This window comes from Ochlerotatus camptorhynchus, unplaced genomic scaffold (assembly GCF_037179485.1).
Source record: "Ochlerotatus camptorhynchus isolate MF236.1 unplaced genomic scaffold, CSIRO-AGI_Acam_v1.1 ptg000431l, whole genome shotgun sequence".
Classification (NCBI taxonomy): Eukaryota; Metazoa; Arthropoda; class Insecta; order Diptera; family Culicidae; genus Ochlerotatus; species Ochlerotatus camptorhynchus.
In genome coordinates this window covers 279,053-303,053 of record NW_027040917.1, presented here as the reverse complement: position 1 = coordinate 303,053, position 24,001 = coordinate 279,053, and the positions used below count along the sequence as shown (strand labels likewise).

Genomic DNA, 24,001 nt, shown 5'->3' with positions numbered 1-24,001 from the left:
CATAAAACGGTCCTCTGGATATCCGAAATCACCGGTAAATTAGACAATTCCAGAAAGTAGACCTAGAGATCCGCGATTTTTTCTAACTTGCATACAATCATAAGCATAGAGGAAATATGACATCAAGATATCAATTTTGCTATCGGGTGGCCAGAATACGGTCCTCTGGATATCCGGAATCACCGGGAAAATAGTAAATTCTAAAAAGTTGACCTGGAGATCCGTAAGTTTTTAGAAAATGTGAAGAACCCTTAGTTGAGAAGAAATATGTCAGTGCCATATTGATTTTATCCCCCTGTGGCCATTAAACGCCCTTCTGGGCATCCAGATTCACCAGGAAAATGTTCAATTGTTAAAAGTTGTCCTAGATATTCACGAGTTTTTCTAAATTACATACAACCATGACCATTGACGAAATATGCTTTCACCATATCGATTCTGTCACCGAGGGGTCTCTCAATATCCGGAATATCCGAGAAAATGGTCAATTCGTTAAAGTAAACCTACAGATCCGCGATTTTTTTCTAAATTGCATACAATCATGAGCAAAGAGAAAATATGCCATAACCATATTGATTAAACTAGTTTACAGCATATTTGAACTTTGTACGCTGATGGTCATTTCCCATGTAACATCATGCGCTGAATCCAAAAATGATGTCCAAACAAATCTCAGTAGGATAGTTTTTGAGGTATAGCTAAACAACTTTTAAAGAATTTGCTCACTAAAATACAAATATCTACGATTGTAATGAAGTTATATTAATCATTTTACCTTCAAATTAAAGGTAAGAAATTTTCTTTTGATTATTTGAACACCATTTTTCAGTTAGATTATTGGTACAGTTTAGTTCTGTTCTATTGAGATATTCATCACCGCGGACGAGTTTGAAACCGGTCCGGTTGGTGAATTAACCCGGGAACGTGCTGATAATGTGTCCATCGCGAGTTTTGGTGGTGATTCGGTGGTCGACGTTGCTGGATTAAGCAAGTTTTCCGCTTGCAAAAGTGCTCGGCTGCTGGTATCTCGCCAGTGTCGGAGAATGCGAGATGCCCCGCTGGTTACGTCCTAGACTGGACAGGTGGTAGCTGGTGACCACGAAAGGTTCCTGAGGAAAGCACTAGAAGCAAACCTCCTCCCAGATGACCATGGCAATGCCAGCAAATTTGTGTTCGTCGAAGAAAGTATTAATTAACATGGTGAGACCAGTCCAAATACTTTTACTTATTGTAAGTGCAAGTAACTTCGGAATTGGCGTGACTCTCCACTAAAGCTGTCCACAATGATCAAAAATGCGACAATGTAGAGAGACTTCTTGCATCGTTTGGAAACTAACGATTTAAAATTGGCTCACTACTAGCCTTTTGGTCCCAAGCAAATCGATTAACGCACCCCATTCTAGTCGAAATTCTAGTACTACACTATGTTTGTTTTGATTCGCTATGAAAGTTTGACAGATAAAATGAGGGGTTCGTGGATTTCCTATGTTTCGAGGGGTGCATCGATTAGCTTGGGCCTTTTTGCCCCGTAACGTGGGTAGATCACCTTTTCGTGGTACGTTACGGGATGTAAAATCTACCACCGATTCCTAGTCTTGACTACTTCAAACTAGGGGAACAGGATTTTTCAGTAATCAAAGGAACACATCTTAGTCCTTGTTACTTTGTATGCCTTGTTGATAGTGATAAGTCCGCGGGTTTCCTGGACCGAGGATGATCAGGAAACAAGGAAAAAATGAGTTAGTTAGTCTTCATCTATGTGATTCCGAATCTTCTATTCGTTGTTCCCTAGTTTGAAGTGGCTAGTTTGAAGTGTAAATTAATGTTGCTTTTGTTTCACAAGTTGAACAATTGGTTTATTCATTTATTTAGTACATTTTCTATTTACATTGAAATTTTCAAAATGGAGTCCTTGAAATGCTTCGAAGTTAGCTCGCAAAATTCGGAACTTATTTTTAAGGTTCTCTACGGGTGCTTAACGGACCTTGGTATAGTGGAACTGCAGGGGATCATCCGTGGACAGCGAAACTATCAAGCCTCGGGCCAGATACTCCGGGAATTGGTTGCGGTCGTAATTCAAGAACAGTGAATTGTTCGACAGTGGAGACATGGCGATTCCTGAGGAGGGGAGAAATATCGACCATCAATTGAATGTTCAACACACACCTACACTGCCCAACGAAACACCGTACCGATTTGTGCGTGATAGTACAGATACTGCAGCACCGCCCTAATAAAATATCATAACCGAATGACAACCCAAATGGTTGAATGATACTATACTATTCCACAAATGGTTGGATGATACCCGGAACACGTCGTTAAGCAAAATAACCATAACAATTTTATTAGGGCGGTACCTTCCTCAGAAGCAACCCGTGGGAGATGACCGGTCTCGCCGTAATGCAGCCACAGGACGAACGTATTCAGGCACTGCTCCGAGCGAAAATGATTCAGCCCCATTATGTTGGCGTACGTGTAGTAGATGTAGTGCGCGTATGGTAGGTTCTCGTCCTCCGTTCACTGATCTGGCGTAGTCACGTCCCAATCGAACAGTGGATTCTCCGGTTTGGACTCGTCATCCGCTGAATCGAACCCAATCACGTACTGCAGGAACTTGTGTAACTCCGGATGTTGGCTCGGGTTGTTTGTGGCATCGAACAGTGGTTTGAAAGTGTTGTCCAAAATCTGCTGGAACGAGTTCATCAGCTGGTTGGTTTTGAAATGTCACTGGAAGTTAAATTTTGTTTGTTAGAATCGTCTTGCTTGAAACAAAGGACCTCCCCACTCAGTAACTTACTAAAGTCTAGGAATTTGAATCAACCAGCGGATGTAGTTGGAGTACACGTTTTCGTCGGTGGCCCACTTTCGTAAAATCTTTGATTGTGACTGCAAGTGGATTTGGCGGGTTTTGTGTGTCGGACGCTTGCTCTTTTTTTTTTTTCCTTTGGTTTGTTTTTTCCGTCGATCTTGTTTTCCGTGCTGAGCACCAATGCTACCGACGTGCCAGGAAGGCAGCTCCCACACCTGGACCCTACCTATCGACCCATCAACTCATGAACCGGGGACCAACGGCTTTACTTCCCATCCGAAGGAAGGCGTGATCAGAGATGTTATGCCTCAGAACATCCCGGCGGCGCCGACTGGGATTGAACCCAGGCTTGCTGGGGTGAGAGGTAATCACGCTTACCACTACACCACCGGCGCCGTTACGCTTGCTTTTTGGCCTCTTCTTGAGTCTAACATGTGCAGAGTATCATTATAGCGTCTAATGGTTTTGAGTTTCCTGGTTGCGTGAAATATATTTGTAAGAATATCATTTTGAGATTTTAGTAGTCACGTTTTGTTTGTAGTTTATATTTTATTTCTTTCATGTAATCATCGTAAATAATAGTTATTCAATAATAGATAGTTCATCCATATATTCGTACTTTGACGCAAAGCGCTGTGGATTATGAGATGCTCGATGACCCTGAAGGGATCGATTTTGCTTACTGAGCAGAAAATCATGGATTTAACCCCCAAGCTCTTCCACAGCACAATAAATCGCCTCCATCATTTGTATATTTGATATTCAACATTAACCTCGGAAACTATTTGCTTATCAAGCGCAAACGCAGTCCTGTATTGTCGCGAAGCGTTATGGTTCGAAGATGCTCGATGACCCTGGAGGGATCGTTTTTGCTTACTTAGCAGAAAATCATGGGTTTAATCCCAAGCTCTCCGTCATGACTCTTAAAATTCATGATCACTAAACAAAATGAATATGTTCTTTCGATAGCCGGCTATCGAGAGATTAAATAAACAACAAATAAACAATACATAATTTTAGCTCCATCGCCAACTTGAGATGAATCCTAACCGAATACCCTACCCAACCCTCCAACTCCGTGGCACTTATGAGGGTGTCGCTAAGTCGGTGGCCTCTCGTTAAGTAAGTACTACATCAACATTTCCTTCCCTATCCCTAGTTATGGTAAAGATGGGCGTGGCCAGGAATAGCGACAGTCATGCTTCTTGTTCTTGTTTAGATTGGAACCAATGTTTACTCCTCAGCATTATTCCTGATAGTAGTCTAACTGAGAATTTCAGAAGAGACGTGAGTGTTGCTAGTATCCAATCTACGAAGTATATCATAACAACGCTAACGCTAACGTTTTCGTCGGTGGCCCACTTGGCTACACTGAACCAAATCACCCTCCATTTATAGAATGAAACATCATTCAGTTGCATCCAATTTCAATGTTTCTGAAAACCGTAAGACAAAATCAGTCGGATGATTTTTTATTCGGAAACATGTGATGCTCTTTTGATTGGTGAATGAATATTGACATGTTTTTATATGTATTTCGTTAGCAATAAATATGTTAGATATGATGAAAAACATGCAGTATGGAAACCAATGAAATATCATTTGAGATAGTCCCATAACTAAAATCATTTGATTTCAACTATAAAATCTTTTATTACCGAAAAAAATGACAACACACGTTATGTGAAACTTGAGTGTAAAGTTGTTATATATTTTCAAATGACTTAAGAGAACTGAAATGCTCAGATGTAAGTATACGTATCATTTTGCTAACCAACATGCAATTTAATGTTCAAGAATGTCAGCATTTGGAACGGTCAGCGCTACTGGATCATCCAGAACGTCGTGGTCGACCAATTTTACTAACGAGGCCAGAAGATAAGTTTCCTTCCAGATGGACTTGCACGATGAGACTATTGAAGTTTTCCTATTATTTCCCAGGCCCCATAGCAACCTACGGATACGTTTCCCAAAAGTCAGATTAATTTTTCCTGTAACGACATTGTTGACAATTCCTGTCTACGAAGCCAACATCAATCTCCTGTATAAAAACATCTTTGCTCTACCTATCCAGCTCAGTTTAAATCACAACTTGCAAATAATATAATCATAAATAAATTGTAAAATGACTTGATGTTGTGCACCTGATTTTCAGCTGAAAATCGATCATATAATTTCAATTTAATAATAAGTTCAAAATAATACAATGATTTTATGTTTGATTTATGCTACTTTGGTTTTCGCAAATCGATCTAAAAACATTCATTATATGAATGATTGTCATTTGATTTGTTCATATTCCAACAGATGATAAATCGAATGAAGATCTTCCCAAAATCATCTGATAGTAGTTATAGGGTTTGAGTGAGGCAATAATCATTCGATGCCAGGATGATGTTTTGGTTCAGTGTAGTTTGCACCAATCGTCCGGCGACTTCGGTGTTCTGGTACTTGCTTTCCGTAAAGTCACTGGCCATCTCCTCGAGAGGGGGGGGGGGGGGGGCTAACTTGGATGATTTTACTTCATTTCTGTTCTTGAATTCATTTATAGTTAATACCTTTCAAAATTTGAACGGTACTTCATTACGTGGTTGATGTTATTTTCTTTTATGATATGTATGATGAATAATCCCATTTAATGTCAATTATCAGTCAATCGGAGGTCTCATATTATTTTCGATGTTGAAGAAATCGGATAGCTCTGAATGACTAATGGTAGGTTGGTTGGTTGTCTTTATTAAGGAGATTTTCAGCCAAACGCTGGTTCATCTCCGGGCCGAATGATTAATCATGCAATGACGACATGATAAATTCGCTCAGTGTAATGCAGTTCTATAATTTCGACTTGAATGGGGTACGTTAATCGATCTACTTGGGACTGATAGGCTAGTCAAGTGTGAGCCAAATTAAAATCGTTAGTTTCCACCGATTGCTTTCCCGCTCTGCTGACTGCTTTACTAACTGTAATATGTCACCCAGCGCCCGGTGGAGTGGTTGACAGTTCTAGAACCAGGGTAGAATCTGGGCGTTGATCGGATGCAAGGTTCATGTAGCGCAAGGTGCGTTGCATCCCGCAAGGTTGTGACAATGGTCTTTCTTTGTAGCTGCGCCTTTTACCGAATGACCTGAGGGAGGGCCCAATGGCTAACATGCTAATGGCAATTGTCCAGTCACCAGATCCCAGGCCATTGGTCACACACATATATGATCTGAGTTCCATGGTTTTTATATTAAATGTCTGGGCAACAAAGTGTTTAGAAAGAATTTATCTGACCCCGTCTTCCTGAATGCAGACTTGTGCCATTGTTAGGATTTTAATAAGTGGATAAATTCAAATATTAACGTCAAATCAATCTCTTGTTTGCGTCCCAATTCTAGCTGTGCCAAACTTTATGACCACCACTGATAGAGTGTGTCATTTATGGTCTTAGCCAGTGAGCTGTTTTCAAATGCAGTCGTTTAGGCTCCTAAGCGATGATATAAACTACCATTCCAAACTTATCAGTTATCTGGCAACCCTTGAACGCAAATCTATTTCTGTATGCAACATAATCACCCATACCTGCGTGCGTATGGAATGGATAATTAATTCACCAGTGCCAGTTAGCGATAATAGGTTAAAATGAAATCAAAACAAAAACAAAAGAAAAGCTCAATACCAGCCGATATCCTACACTGAACGGCTGAGTCTATTTTCTTCAAAAGCAATTAAAATATTGTTAGAACTATCAATTACCATCGACAGCGATACGATAGCGAACAATGTCTGGTTGCTATAGACTAATTTACTGGAACGGTTAGAGCTTAACAATTGTTGAGTGAATACTAACTTTGATGGGTGGGTGCTGAACTGTTCATATTGCTGTTCAAAATTGTGTTTAACATTATTTGTAAGCAACAAAAATGATTTAATAGAATCCCAGATCAGGTTACGTGGATTGATGTCGTGTTATTTGATATATAAACCAGTGGTAATTCACTTTTATAGAGTCGACGGTAAACAACAGCAAATAAATCCATCTCGAATGCAAGAAAGCAAGAACATCACATTAACAATTGAACGACAACAGCAACGCTTCACTCATTTCGCTAATTAAGATCGAACGTTCATTCCATTTTCCCATTTTTCCATTAACATAAAACAGCACTCACTGACACTCATCCCATATCGTTTTGATGCAAAATTATCCATGAAATCTAAACTGCAACCTCAAACTGCGTGTTCCGGAAAATGCAAATTCCAACCTGTTTATCGGTTACCTAGATTAGAATATTTTCCAACCACCCACACAGGGCCGACACGAGCGATCCAAATCCGGTTACTGAAACCATTTTGGAAATTGTAACCAATAACGATTAACGTTTATTTGGACATTTTTGTTCGCTACAAAGGCAGTTATGTGTGCCGTCATCGTACCTAAATTAAGTTATTGTTTATTGGTGGAATTACGGCAATTTCAATAACATCCTAACGATCGATAATTAATGTCGACCGAATTTTGCCCGGGAATGTCGGCAATGAATTAAATTAGAGACATATTTAGCGATTAGGATGAAATCTGCACCCACACACCTATCGACGACGGGGAACTGTTTGGAATGATGTGGTCGTACAGTTTAGTTTCATTACCTGTTAGACTGGTGCAAATTTAGAAAAGTACGATTCACAGTACTCAAACGGTTCCAAATCGTCCCAGAGATTGAAATCATTTGACATTTGAAGCACTGCGGAGTTAACATTTCAAAAATTTTCATCAGTCTAATATAGATATGTTCACTAGTAGACACTGCACCCCGTCGTCATCGTTGTTCAGTATGAAGCTGTGGCTGCTTCGAATGAGGAGGCAGCGATTATCGTTTTGAGGGGTGATTGGCTGAAATTTGTATTCAATGCAAACGATCTCTAATCCAATCGGTACGTTTTATGCAATTTCGGTTATACTTCAACTCTCGTTTGGGATTACTGGGTAGTTCTAGAACTTTGGAACATCTAGTTGAAGCAGATAAAATGGCAAATATCTCCCGGATCTGGTTGAAACATTAGACAATTTATGGTTTGGTATAAAATTTTCGAATGATATCGCAAACAGGTTGGTCTAGAATTTGTTTTTGTTTGCATTCATTTTGTCTCAAGATGTAGGACATTTTTCGGTGGTGTTCCCTCGCATACTCGACTTCGTTTGCTTTTTCTGCTGGAGACAATAGGGACAAGTGTGTGCGTCGTTCTACCATGTTATACATAAAAATCAAGGCAAATGCTTGCTTGTGTAGGTGAAAGCATAGACATAGCTTACTTTCTTACTTAAGGGTCCTGTGCACCACCAGCGGTGCAAAGGGCCACGGTGAAAGACTTCCATCCTGGGCGGCTGCTCGCTTTTGTCTTGACCTGGGCCCAGGTCAGATTCCTATCGACTTGCTTAATTTCCTTATTGAGGCTCCGCCGCCATGAGCCCCTGGGTCTGCCTTTGCTGCGATGTCCTGCCGGATTCCAATCCAGCGCCTGCTTGCAGATTTCGTTTCCGCCCCGTCGAAGTGTGTGGCCGACCCACCTTCACTTTAATCGACGATGGAGCTCGGCATTCGAGATACAGTTGTGAGGCCACCAGGCACGAATTATATACCGCATGCATCGGTTTATGAAGACCTGCAGCTTTTGAGTGCTCTCCGCTTATACACACCACGTCTCGCTGGCTTATAACAACACAGATTTTACGTTCGAGTTGAAAATTCGGATTTTGGTGCGTTGACTTATCTGGTTGGATCTCCATACGTTTCGTAAACTCGCAAAGGCAGCCCTAGCCTTCTTGATTCGTGCACCTATGTCACTCTTGGTCCCACCGTCCGACGCTATTTGGCTGCCAAGATATTGGAAACTTTCGACCTTCTCCACTGCTTGTCACGCTACCGTAAATTTGGAAGGATTGCCCGTGTTTATATCCAACAATTTGGTCTTGTTGACGTTGATGGTGAGACCCGCCGCAGAGGAGCGTTCGGCTAGGTCATTGAGCTTACTCTGCATATCAGGGCGCCGTTGTGCTAGTAGAGCAACATCATCAGCCAAATCGAAGTCGTTGCAACATCATCAGCCAAAGCAGCCCACGGTTCAGTACACGGTCAATTGCACCTGCCATGATCTCGTCGATTACGATGAGAAACAGTAACGGTGATAGTATACATCGACCCGGATAGGGTTGGACAAGGCTCCGTTATGCAGAACTCTGCACGTGAAAGCCTCATACTGCGCTTCGATGAGGTTGACGATTTTATCGGGGACTCCCTTGCGTTTCAGGGCACCCCACAGATTCTCGTGATTGAGACGGTCGAAAGCTTTTTCGTAATCAATGAATACCAAATAAAGGGACTATTGGAATTCATTGCCCTGCTCCAGGATGATGCCGGGCGTGACAATATGGTCCACACAAGATCTTCCGGCACGGAATTCTACCTGCTGCCGTCGGAGAGTCGCGTCGATTTTCTCCTGTATCCGATTCAGGATTACTTTGCACAGAACTTTGAGAACAATACACAGTAACATGATGCCTCGCCAATTGTCGCACACAGTCAGATCCCCCTTCTTTGGGACCTTCACTAAAATGCCCTACATCCAGTCGGCCGGAAAAGTCGCGGTGTCCCAAATATTACAGAATAGTTGATTCAACATTTGTGCGGATAGCATGGGGTCAGCTTTGAGTATCTCTGATTATGTGTGATCGACCCCTGGAGCCTTGTTGGATTTCATGCTTTGGATAGCTACTTCAATCTCCTGCAGTAATAGGGCCTCGGAATTGACGCGAATGATGCGCCGCACCCTAGGCGGATCATGCCGAGATGTTGATGGCTGGTTGGCCGTCTAAACTTGAAGAAGTTGTTCGAAGTGCTCAAACCAGCCTTTCAGCTGGTCAGTGGGGTCAGTAAGCAATTGTCCAGTCGTGTCCTTCACTGGCATCCTCGGGTTCATCCTTGCCCTACTCAGGCGTCGTGAGATATCGTAGAGGAGGCGTATATCGCCAGTGTTTGAGGCTTTCTCCCCTTCGTCGGCCAGGGAGTTCACCCACGCTCGCTTGTCCCGTCTGCAAGAGCGCTTGACTTCCTTCTCTAGAGCCGAGTACCGTTGACGGGCTTCGTTCTTGGCTCCTCTGGTTCTTGTCCGCTCTATCGCGGCTTTTGCTTCTCTACGCTCCTCAATCTTCCACCAGGTTTCATCTGTGATTCACTCTTTCCTCTGGTTGCGCAGCTCACCCAAGTTATTCTCGCTTGTTTCTATAAAGGTATTCTTGATGGCCGTCCATTGTTCTTCTACGCTGCCACCTTCTGGAACGTCCGCAGCTCGAGTCTCAAGTTCTTCAACAAAAGACCTTTTTACCGCTGGATCTTCAAGTCGGCGTGTATTGAACCACCGCCCGAGTCTCTCCTGCCGTCGCTGGATCCGCGCCATGCGTAGGCGGATTTCGCCGATTAGAAGGTGATGGCCAGACGCGATGTCGGCGCTGCGTTTCTTCCGGACATCAAGAAGGCTCCGTCTCCATTTTCGGCTTATGCAGATGTGGTCGATCTGATTTTCGGTATGTCCATCACGGGAAACCCACGTGACTTTGTGCACTGGCCGATGGAGGAAGAGCGAGCCCCCGATCACCATGTCGCTATTGAGCATGAGCATGAGCATGATTGACCGCCCACGGTTGCTACTCTGTTATTGCCAGATCAGCTGTAATTACACAGAGAACCAATAGACGATGCTTGGGACTAGCAATCATCCTCAATGTGTAAAAACTGATGATCTCAAATTAGGCAATACCAGCGCCAGCCGCGCCTGAACGCAGGTCAAGAAAGGAATGGGTAGGAATGTGTTGACGTGACACTCGCTTTGATGGAAGCCGGGAAATCCTCTGCACTTTCACGAGGATGTTGGGTAAGAGGGTAGGGTTTGCAGCAAGGTTCGTTTTGGTAAACGATAAGCTGAATTGATGTTTAAACGATAGGGAGGGGTTACTGTATAAATAAATAAAAAGGAATGATCTCAGCCAAATAACCAAGTGGAGCTGCACCAAAAGCAACCGGCCAAATTCATATTATATTATAATAAAATAAAAAGTAAATAACAATGATAAGCTATTTGATACACCTTCTGGTCCTTCAGGATCTACAGGACAACTTTTTTCTAGAAATGAAAATTATAGTTATATAATGATAGTTATATAGTGATATAATGAGATTTTAAATATGTGAAATAAAACTAATTTACTAGTCATGCAATATATAAAATAATGTTAACAAGTATTACAAAATACAAATAAGTTCGATTTCAGTTAAACTCAATACATTCAACTGATTTCAACTTCTGATATTTTATTGGAATTGAAACAAACACTTTATTATGCAACATGGAATTTCTTAGCGCAATATGGAATGCTTTTTTTTAAATATTGGTAAACTTTCATAATGCATCAATAGTCAGAAAAATCGAGGTTATTTGGACAGTTAACAGTTTTTATGCAATTGTAATCATGCATTCCAATGTTTTTTTTTTTTGTATTTTCCTGAACGAAGGCTGAAAATAGTGAATCATTATAATATTAATCTAAAAATGTCGAAGAGCTGAAAATAAACTTAAAGATTTAAATCAATGCGTCCAGCCTAAACGGAGGGCTCGCGAACACAATAAGCTTCCTCATCACTTATATTCAGAATTTGATTAAATAAGTATTTACAAATATACAAATAAATATATCAATTAGTTATATAACTTTCTATCCTGGAAAGGAAAAATTAAATGGTTAATTTCACTGTCATATAAACGTTAAACATACATTAGAGAAAATCAAATGATGTTACGTTGCTTCTTCCAGTTGTGGTTTGACCTTGTTATAAATATTTATCAATGAATATTTAATAATAATATAATAGGACCTAGGATGTATTAAAACTCAAACTATATTAAGATGGAAATAAAATCATAGTGAATTATTCGTATACACCCAACCGTAAAAAGCCAAGGAATATGCATCATGCGACCGTGGTCATCACTCTGACAAATGAAACGATGAACGATGAACATACATAAATCTCATAAAAGGGACGCATACACTCCCACAAACAATGCATCCCATCGTCAATCCGGCGCAACCAGCATCCCGCCCACGCATGCCAACACCACCATCAGATAGGAGAAATTTTCCCCTACCTGATGACGGCGCCACAACGCGAGGGCGAGCCACCAACCACAGCTCCACCGTTACATTTCTTGGGTCGATTCTAAGCTACAATAAACTATCAAACATGACCAAACACAATCACGATAGTGAAATCGAAACTTAAGCACATGAAATCTTTCCAATTCAGACACAATAGTTAGCTCCAAAAGCTCTTTCTACTCATCAACCAACACTACTAATAGCCTCACAATAATTATATTTAATTTTCCTCCCGCCGATTCTAACCGCACAAGCCGCCAGAAACACAAAATTCAAATAGAACCGATCGCTTACTTCCAAGCTCTGCTTGATAGCAACGATCCACACTACACCCACAGCCTTTTCTTCTTTATTTTTTTTTTCGTCATCCCGTCCGTTCCCGATGCTTTTTCTCACTCAAATTTTCTGAAGATTATTCATTCACAAAGCCAATGCTGCTGCTGGCTGAAAAACAAGATCCAGCAGAGCAGCATGCTATATGCGCGCGATCTTCCAACTTGCTTCTCTCTCTTCTTTCACCACGCTCTTCTCGCACCAGCTGACACGAATTCCGCGACGGACGACGAAATGAGATTTTTTCTCATCATAGCGCACCTCCTCTTGCGGGCAAAATTAAAGGGGGAGAAACAGAGAAAAGAACACATTTCACATACACTACAACGCGCCCCGGCCGGTGAAAAAACCAAGCAACCGATCGAAAAAAAAATATCATGGTGGACGAAAGATTGTACAAATTCGCGACACAAATTAGGACCACCGATCGAGAAATTACGGCTTTTCTCAAAAATAATTTCTATATCCTATGAATTCTAATACTGGAAACTAACACTTGACAATACATTTCATATTTAAAGCCGTATAAATCACTCGAAAAAGAACAAATTACCGGACGCACTTAAGACATCAACCGATCACGAAGGCAGTGTGGCCAGAACTACCGGGGGGATCACCATGTCGTTATTGCCACAATATTCTGCAAACAGCTCACCGTTCTCGCTCATTTCGCCGAGACCATGGCGTCCCATGACACGCTCATAGTCCGTGTTGTCGGAGCCGATCTTCGCATTGAAGACGCCAGTGTAGATCTTGATGTCACCCTTTGGAACCTTATCCACGACGGCCTTCCCCACGATGGCGGGGAGCGTTTTCACCTCGAATGCCAGAGTATTCGTACCTGTCCCGACGGCAGTTTGTGTTCTCCAAAGTTTGGCCAACGAACTTCACTCAGTCTCAGGATTTCTAGCTTCATGCGTCGCACCTCGTTGGCGAGTTGTGCCGGTTTACCCAGCTGGGCTAACGTCAATACATTCCATGATCCAATTCGTGTCCGTTGTTTTACGCTAAAAGTCGTTGCCGTTAAATCAGTTCGATGTCTTTCTCTGTTGGTTTCTGTAACAATTGTAAAGCTTTCAGAGACAGTAGGTGGATGGCCTAAGGTCTCCTATCCGCCGTGATGGGGCTGCCATCTTAGGTGTAGCTTCCGGGGAAGAGCATTTCTTATTCAGCCGCTGGATGCCAGTCAGACGCTGTTTGAGTCGCACCTACATGCTGAACAGACGCTCGGGTTGGCGAAGCACCGTGCTATGGTTACCGCGCCAGTGTTCGCGTCGCACCTCCTCACTCTGCTATTGTGGGATTGACAACATTGCCCAGGCTACGCCAATCAGCTGTGTCTATGTTTCAGCTGGCAGTGTTTTGTGATCATATGACTCGTGGAGGCGTGAGGTAGGAACTTGTGAGGACCGGAGCTAGGTATATCGCTCCTTCCAGATTGTCACTCACTATTTTGTAGCCCCAGACATAGCACGGCATAAAAAAGATTAAATATCATTGCATCGTCTGCAAGGTCAACTTCTAACATTCGCTGCGATGTTCATGAACAGAGGATGATATGAAACGGAGCTCACATTCATTATAATAAGTTTTTGGTTCTCGTGTTGATATAAAAAAAAAACAAATTCTGTTTTAAACAAATAGTTTGCACTGCAGCGTCAAAAACTTGATCTAAATTAGTACATTAACCCTAAGACAGTGGCACCGGTGGTGTAGTGGTAAGCGTGATTACCTCTCACCCCAGCAGACCTGGTTTCAGTCCCAGTCGGCGCCGCCGGGATGTTCTGAGGCATAACATCTCTGATCAGGGAAGTAAAGCCGTTGGTCCCCGGTTCATGAGTTGATGGGTCGATAGGTAGGGTCCAGGTGTGAGCGCTGCCTCCTTGGCGTCGGTAGCATAGGTGCTCAGCACGGAAAACAAGATCGACGGAAAACAAATAAAGAAAAAAAAACCCTAAGATGAATCATGTATTTATTACCATTAGTGGATTAATTACGGTTTTTATGTTTAATGAGTTCGACCTTTATGAACATACAGACTGTCAGAGATAAAATCAAACACTCCACTCATATCTCCCAGCTATCCTTAGTTGAAAAGATAAAGATGCGACACAAAAATACCAGAGCATAAATTTTGCTCTGTTTGTGCCGAGAAAATCCCATTCGTTGTGGACTAACAAGGGATTAAAACTTCAGCAAATAATTCTTGTCGGTAAAGCACTCCATTCTCGTTTTCTACCACCCACCGCCGATCGCCGATTTAATTCGATTGCATCTCCCAACGGGGCTTTGCCCATCTATCACCAATGAGCAGCTTTCCACCTGCAATCCGACCTGTCGGCACCACCATCGTACACCAATTGCAAGGACCAATCTGGCGAACCTTTTTCACACCGTTGCCGTCGGTCGTGCCGCCAAGATAAACATTTTTAAATTATTTCTCACACTATATATTCGCCAATTACACACTACCGGTGTGGAGATAAAGTTATAATCCCCATCTCCTGTCGAAGTGTTCGTTCGTTTTCTATGACTGTACCCATACGGTAGGTTGTGGTTTACCGGATCGCCACAGTTGGTTGGGTCGACAGGGAGCTTCCCTAGGAGAAAGAGAAAATATGAGCTGACATTACAGTGGAAAAAGTCGAAAAGATGACGGCTGCGACAATGGCAATAAAGAACGATCTGCCACAGAGGGAATTTTGCCGACTCCATTTGCGAAGGTGGGATTTCCGATTCCTGCTCACAGGACGTTACTGCACGTCGGGGGAATCGAAAGACAACGACGACGGGTGGGAAAAAGCTTGGAGTATAGGATCTCTGCTTCCCTTTTTGTTTCTGGTCGATTGTCACTGTAATCTGTTCTCGCTGCTGCAGCACATGAACAAGCAGTAGCAACGGAGGAATGTGTCTTCATTCCGGGTTATTGGAAAATTTATAGGACAAACTTTCAAATCCTTCTTCGTTTCTTCAGTGAGACAGTTTTTTTTTTATCTTCATTGTTGGATTGTACTAGTCGGTTTTAATATTCTTCAGGAATAAATCATAAAATGTTCATGAAAAAATAGCGGAGGATAATGAACTCTTTCCCTCGTTGATATACATGGTACAGAGCATGCTAGAATACATACTTATAAGTGTAGAAGATCCCAAACTTTTGTCGAGTACGACAAACTTTGAGAAATTCCACAAACCTATGATATTGCATGGACAGGTAGCGTAATGGTTGCATGGTTCTCATAACTTCTCCTTAACTAAATATTTCAAATTTGCATTTACATACTTTGAAAGAATCGGTTTTACCTATACTGTAGGCGGCATATTAGCTTACCCAAGTAACATTGCAGGTTTTATCGAGGTTTTATAGTATTGTACAAGTCTAAATCATGGTCTTCAGAACCCTCATAAAACCAAAATTGTTACTTGCGTATGCAGCAAACCATTGGCTTATACAACTAATTATTGCCAAAATAAGCTAGTCTGTGTTAAAATTGCTTTTTGGTATGAGCAAAATTTATAAAATTTAAAATTATTTGCAGTTTACCGCCTGCAAAAACAAACCTTCCCTTTCCAAATCAGAGATATGATTAAAAAAGCTGTTTATAGACTGTAGCAGAACAAGTTCATGCAGTTTTTAGTAAATAAATTGTTTGCCGAACCACCTCGGCAACATATTCGAGGTAAAAAATTTCTGGGAACTATTCCACCCAGATTTTACGAATCTAACGCAAAAAGGGGGCAGGACGTTTGACATACGGACGTTTGGCGTATAGACGATTGGCATAAATACGATTGAAGAAAGTTTCGAGGACTGTTCAATCACAGATTTCTCGCGAATAAAAGCTCACCCTCGAAATTTACTCATTAACATATACATGACATTTACCACATCTGAGTATAGAACCACTGGCGTGCACAGGGTGGGGCAAGATGGGGCAATTGCCCTTCCTTTTATATATAAGACGTTTATTTCCACATTTCCAAATTATGATATGAAATAACTTGTGTTCTTGATAACTTGATTTGAAGGTAAATAACTTCATTTCATACTATAAGGGCACTGAAAACCTTTTATTGCGTCATTTCCTTTGAGATGGTGTCTGAAAATTGCACCACAAAGGTGCATGATTGGACAAACTTCAGTTAAATTTTTTTGGTCAAAATTGCACCATAGTGGTGCATACAAAAAAATTCTGGTGTAATTTGTTTTTTCAAAATGGTTCAAGAGGGTTGACTTAAGGTTGAAAAAATTCACCTTCGTGGTGGTAAATTGTAGAAAAAGCTTTTTATTGAATAATTCTGGTGTTAAAATATCATCAATGCATAATTCTGGTGAAAATATTGAATAACGAAAAAAAATTTGGAGGTGCACATTTAACTGAAAATTTCTGGTGGAACGTTCGCAACACTGTGGTGAATGTAGAAGCAAGGTTTATTCATGTATATGGTGCATAATTTTCATCGTTCTGATGAATGCAAGGTTCATTGAAAATTTATGGTGGAAAAATTGCACCATTCTGGTGCATGAAGAGGCAAAGCATAAAAATTGCATCACAAAGATGCATGATGAAACAAACTTCACTGACAATTTTTGGAGCACCGTTCTGGTGAATGGAGAAACATGCTTTATTGAAAATCTCTGGTGCAAAATTTGTATCTCTCTGATAAATGAATTGAACAGAAAATTTCTGGTGGAAAGTTTGCACTGGTCTGGTAAATGAAGGCATAAGTTTTATTTAAATTAAGCTATATTGAAAACTACCGGAGGAAAATCTGTACCGTTCTGGTGAACGGATGGGCAAGCTTTTCGGAAAATGTTTGGTCACAAATTTGCATCCTTTTGCACCATTCTGATGATTGGAGGGAAGCTGCTTTGCCTAAAATTTATGCTGAAAAATCTAAAAATAGGAGCAAGCTTTATTTGGTGGAAAACCTACAACCTACTAGCTATTATGAAAATGTCTGGTGGAAAATGGAAAAACGGATATCTGCACCAATCAGAAGATTGAAGAACAATTTTTACTGAACATTAACGGTGGAAAATTTGCATCGTTCTGGTCAATTGATATTTTCTGGTGTAAAATTTTCTGGGGCAAGTTGTATTGAAAATTTCTGATTTGCAACAATCTGCTGCATGGAGGCGATAGCTGAATTGAAAAGTCCTGATGTAAACATTGCACAGTTCTGGTGAGAGGAGGGGCAACTTATACTTGACTTCCGAGAAGAACCTCAAGGGTATTGAATTCTGAACACAAGTTCCAAAATAAATGATATTTAAAGCTCATTTTGGGAAGAAATCATGGAGAATACAGAAGAAATTCTTTTGAAAATTTAGGGGAATTTCAGTTCCAAGGTGTTCTGAGAAAAAAAAGTTCTAAAATATTCCGAGAAGAACCTCAATGATATTGAATTCCTAGGACAGATCCAAAATATTTCTGGAGAGAATACCAAGAAAATTCTGCGGATAATTTCTAGTACTTTTTGCAGATAGTTCCAAGATAATTCCGAAAAGAATACCAAGAAAATTAAAATTTGATTGAAATTCCAAAGGGATGTTGAGGAAAATTTCAAGGAAGTACCGATAATTTCTAGCTCATTCCGGGAATAATTTCTGGATATTACTGGGGAAATTCTTCTGAAACTTTAAGGGAATTTCAGTTCCATGGTGTTCTTAGTAAAAGTCAAGGAGAGTTCTAAAACATAATTGCAGAGTACTTCTGAGGAGAATTTCAAAAGAGCTCATAGAGTTCTAAAAAAAAGCTTTTGGATTCCCTAATTGAAAAGTGGGTATTAGTTTGCCATTGAACCTTGGTCAATTATTGACTTTCTAGAAAATCGTCGAAGAATCTTCTCTGAAAATGTCAATGAACAGCTTTGAGTGTGTTGGTTTATTTCCTTTTAATTCCGTTATAATTGCTTATCTTTTGACAAATACGCGTATTTCGTCTACTACTTGCAGACTTCATCAGTGCCAAGCACTCAATATCACTGATCAAGATTGAATTGATCAAGAGCAATATACTGTTTGTTCACTGCTATGTGCACTGTTTGAATCTTTTACTTGTCGAAGCAGTGTGCATGCGAAAGGAGAATGCGATTCTTATTGGTCATTCATCTCGGTTTGTCGATGCTATCACCACCATCTGACGTGACTTCAGCTGAATTCAACCACCAAGGCAACAACATTGCAGCAAATGGATAATTTCGGATAAAGCCCTACTATCGCAACCATTTGACGAACCGATCATCATCGACATCGTCGATGGGATTAAATTGCCAATTTCCATTGGCTGTCTGAAAGCAGTTTTCATTGAAGAAGATGAACCACCACCGGTGCAAAAAATAAGTAAAAATAGCTAAATTGAACATTAGGGAAAAAGTTGGAGGAGGACAGCACCATCTACGGCGTACATCGGAGTACTCCCCATCCCCAGATTAAATGCACCAAAGAAAAAAAAAATTGCCCCTCCTTAATAAGATGCCTGTACACGCTAGTGTATAGAACAAATAAATATTGAATATTCTAGCGCCCTGTTTGGTTCGTAAAAGGAGGTTCCAGTGTAGAGTAGCACTGGGGCTAAACGTCCTCCTTGACTTTCTGTGAATATAACGTTTATTTAAATGCAACAATGATTGGCAATCCAAGTAATTAGTGAGAGTACACTACTATGCAAGTTTGACAGCTGTCAAGTGTCTAATAAATACTAAATTCTGTTAAGCTTCTTTCCTAAGTAATTATTGGCATCATAACGATAAGCATTCAAGCTATTTAAAAACTAGTCAGACTGGGTAGTTCTATAGTAATGCCTAAAGGGACGTTATAAAAGCCTGCCTCTTTTTAAAAAAAATACATGAAATGTTACATTTGTTGTAAAAAGATTAATTCCGTACCTCGGTTCACCCTCGTGTAATTTGCCCCACTTTCAATGGGGCGATATGCCCCATTGTCTATCATCGAATCCAGGATTAACATAAATGCGAAAATCATGAACAATCCAATTATTTGATGGGAACACTCTATTGTGCTGTCTACACAGCTGTCAAGCAAATACATATTGGAAAAAAATTCTATTTTTTTCCTTTGGTTTGTTTTTTCCGTCGATCTTGTTTTCTGTGCTGAGCACCAATGCTACGGACGTGCCAGGAAGGCAGCTCCCACATCTCCCACCACTATCGACCCATCAACTCATGAACCGGGGACCAACGGCTTTACTTCCCATCCGAAGGAAGGCGTGATCAGAGATGTTTATGCCTCAGAACATCCCGGCGGCGCCGACTGGGATTGAACCCAGGCCTGCTGGGGTGAGAGGTAATCATGCTTACCACTACAGCACCAGCGCCGTTTGAAACAAAATTCTGAAAATCATGCTTTTGATGTAATGTTTTACGTTATTCTGGTAAGCATATAAAATGATATTTATTCCAACTCTGTGTAGCCTGAGACATCTAATGTTGACGCTCTGGGGCATGGCACAACATCGTTGTGTGGCATACAACCCTTTTAGTATAGAACATACGGTCATTTTGTTGTAGGAGCAAATTATAAATATGATAGATAAGGCATATTGTCCCGCATAGATGAAGAAGCTAGAATTGTGGGTGTTGTTAAAAATTTATTACGCGGAGATGAACCAGCCTACGGCTGAAAATCTCCTAAATAAAGAAAGAAAAAAAAAAAAAATTATTACATTTAATGTAAGTTGTATGGCCTATCATCCTCCGCAGCAAATACCGTAGAGCATGATATAAGTTGGTCATGTAGACGTGTTCTGTCTACGCTTTCGACTACACCACCAAGCTTTTTATATATAACATTGTAGAACGACGCACTCACTTGCATCGATCCTCTTCAATTTCCGTTCAGCAGAAAAAACATGAAGGCCGGTGCCGATGGTGTAGTGGTAAGCGTGACTGCTTTCTCACCCCAATGGGTCTGCGTTCAATCCCAGCCGAGTTCGGTGGGATTTTTCTGAGGCATAAAAATATCTGGTCACGTCACATTTCGGAAGGAAGTAAAGCCGTTGGTCCCGGCCCATGTGTGTTGAATGGGTGCGTTAACGTACGCAGGTTTGGAAGCTGCCTTCCTGCACATTCGATTGCCGTCAATGAATGACAATCGATGCCCGTTGCTGATTGGCACTAGATAGCGGAACAGAGACCGACGTTAAATAAAGGAATGAAGAAAAAACATGCGAAATCAAATTATCAGAGCGCTTCACTTTTAGCTTATCTATTTCCGAATTATAGAGAGCAGTAAAGAAAGCACAAGTCTGATTATCGCAACGTTTGAGGTTCGAGTCCAGTCGACACCCTTTTTATTTCTCTCACTCATACATTCCACATTGTTCCGTCTCCAATTTTCTTGCATTTTAACCGCAGCTGGGTATATCTAATCCTTCGTTCGTGTGGTCTCTCGCAGGATGACGATGATGAACCCCACATAATTGTAAGAAAATCTTCACTGAAAATAAAATTTCGTTTATACAACGAAATCGCTCGTTTGTTCTACGAATTTATTCGTTGTTTTCTTCAACGAAATGGATTTGTACATTGTATGAAGCTAGTTTCGTTAGAACTGCCACGTTCGCTATCGCTACACCCAACCAGTGGGCCACAAGTGTTGGTTGTGGAAACCGAAAAATGTGGAATGTGTTACTGAGGATGGGTAAAAATAACTTCATCATTGGAAGTAATAAATATGACAAAAAAATAAAAATAGGCTTCAGACCGGACTCGATTCATTAACCTTGCAGTCGTCGGATTTGTTCTTTATCCATTGCTCTATCTGTGCTATGAGAAATGGTAAAGCTAAAGGCAAATAAGAAGCACTCATGGAACAGTAATTCAATTTCACTTGTTTTTTCTACTGCTTGCATGTATTTTTTTTCTCTAACATAAAACCACCGCGACGAGTAATTTGATTTATTGTGGTACCTTGCATGTATTGGTCAAACCGACAATATTTCTAAAAAAAATATCCCATCTACAACACACAATCAGCACTTTAGGAAACAATAAGCGCAGTTGATGGTTTGATTGTACGAAGATGTATTTGTATATTATACGAATAAGGCGTAATATTGACATTGCGCCAGATGACAGAAAAAACGCATGTTTCGTACCATTTATGAAAGATGTGTTGTATGTACGATAATCATTTTAACGAAACGATTTTCAGAGAAATAACGAAAATACATTTTCAGTGTTATATCCCCTTTAGAATCTTGTTTTAGAAGCATATCCTAGACGCTTGCCCGTCGCTCCACTCCTCTGAATAAAAAATAGAGGTTGTGTCCTAAGCACGACCACATTATTAACGTACGACTACGAGATTGTCATTTGCTAAATAATTAAATTAATAATCACAACCATTTTGATTTAAAAACTTTTTTTCTTTGATTTATTTTCCGTCGATCTTGTTTTCCGTACTGAGTACCAATGAGTACCAATGCTAGCGACGCTGGTAGTGATAAGCGTGATTGTCCCTCACCCCAAAAGACCTGGGTGCTGGCTCGAGATCATCAAGTCGACGATGACAAGAGCACATACATACTGCAATTTCCAAACCTTCGACTAGATACCTCCTTTCAGATAACGAATTTAGTGCGGTACAATCGATAGAACTGTTTCAATACTGGGGCGTTTGGTGAGGAGAGATGATCAATCCAATTCGTACCTTCCTCAAAGTTGTTCTTACTTGCTTTCTACTCTCTACACCGTTCGAAAAATTCATGTAAATTTCTGCGAGATATAGCGCATATAAAATTAACGCTAGATTTGGCGTAAATGTACACGATATTTCGTTTAAATTTAATCGCAATATCGCATAAATTAGCAATATTGTATGCAAGCTTGTAAACGGTTTCACTGTTTATGCCAAGTGTAGCTCAAAATTAAACGAAGAGAGATTTTACGCGATAGTTAAAATTCAGATTTTTTTTCTGTGTATATACAATTTTCACACTGCCGTACTCTAACGGAACTATCAACTCTATACTTTCATATTCTCATCTATCGTATAAAATGACCACTTTAAGTATGTTATTTGAAACTTAGCATCTTCAACTATGTAAAATCGTTGACTTCACGCAAAAGTAATAGGGTTCACTATCCCATTTCCGGCCTATTAAGCACAACCCGCACTTAGTCTTTCTTAATCTAGCGTAGTTTAGCACCAAACGGAATTTTATTATTACTTAAGGCTTTCAAATTTATTTACCTTTCCGTACGTACACAGCAAAAAAATAATTTTGATATCACATCAAAGTGGATGCACTACAATCATGTCGAAAATTTCATGTAATTTTTATGACCAAATAAATAAACAAATGCAGTAAAAGCAGCGTAATGTCAGTTCATGCATTGTATTAATGATAGTTTTGTACTTTTTAGCAAGTAATATTACACCATATTTTCGACATGATTGTAGTGCATCCACTTTGACGTGATATCAAAATTATTTTTTTGCTGTGTACCGTAAGATTTGATAAAAAGAAACAAATAGTTGAGAAATTGTTAAACGTCTAACACTGCTTCTTGACGCCAAACTCGGCCTACGGATTCTAAACTCGGCCTAACGCATTGAAACGCCATTTAAACGATATTGAAACGCCAATGAATTCACTTCGGCCTATCGGATGTAGATAAAGATTGATTCGGTCGGAGCACTTCATTTGTATTTGAGAATAATGGGTGCAAACATTCATATCACGCGTTCTCGGCTTTGTTCTGTAGCATTTGAAATAAATTATCGTACCAAACGCATAATTTACCTGTTAACGCCGAAATCATGGATTTATTTGAAGTTTTCTGCTTGATAGGCCCAAAATGGGCGCTTAGGCTAAAGTAGTTCGCAACCTTTCAAACAAAATATTTAAAGTTTTACTATGGGTTAAAAACGCTATCTGGAATTCATGGTCAACCTCATGCTCCCAATAGAGGAACCTATTCATTAAGAAAATTAAGGGCGACACGACACTCGGAAGTGGGAGGATTCTTCAGACCACCGAATGCAGGTGATCATGTCGAGGCTCAGAACAAGCCACACCAGAATATCGCACAATTTCTCCGGGCACGGGCCTTTCCATAAATTTTGAGAACTCTTTCGAACGCTTTCCTTGGTGGCGTGAGAGGTATGGATGTTAACCACTACGTCGGGGTCACCCCCCATAAAAGTATTTAATAATACATTCATTTCCATTGAATTGTACATGCATTTGTGTGTTTTCAAATGGAAATCAAAATTTTAATGGAAATGGATCTAATTTTCTGCAAACAAGGATATCAATTTACATGAACGTGTAAATTTCAGCTATTAACGTGTAATTTTATATTAAAATCCTGCTCCTGTTCGTTATTGAAAATGACAAAATATTTATACCGGTTTTATGATGAAAAAATGATTAAAGTTTCCTCCGATAAAATATTTTATAACCAGTAAATGATCAATGAATTTTCGGCTACAGGTAAATGCAACTATTTAAAATTCAAACTTCATCAAAGTACACACAACAACACTTTAACTCATTAGAATTTTAATTCTATTAGGCCAACAATTTTATAAATTGGACTCCTTGACTGGGGCTTCAACATGGGACAGGTTTTTTATTCCCTCACCCCACCCACATCGAACATCTATGCTATACAGAAATTCCAAATGCATTGA

General features: G+C 40.3%; 1 pseudogene; it reads right to left on the bottom strand.

Annotated features, from left to right (window-relative positions):
* Positions 1-1,975: 1,975 nt before the first annotated feature.
* On the bottom strand, positions 1,976-5,289 carry LOC135711312 (AMP deaminase 2-like; annotated as a pseudogene).
* Between the last annotated feature and the right edge of the window lie 18,712 nt (positions 5,290-24,001).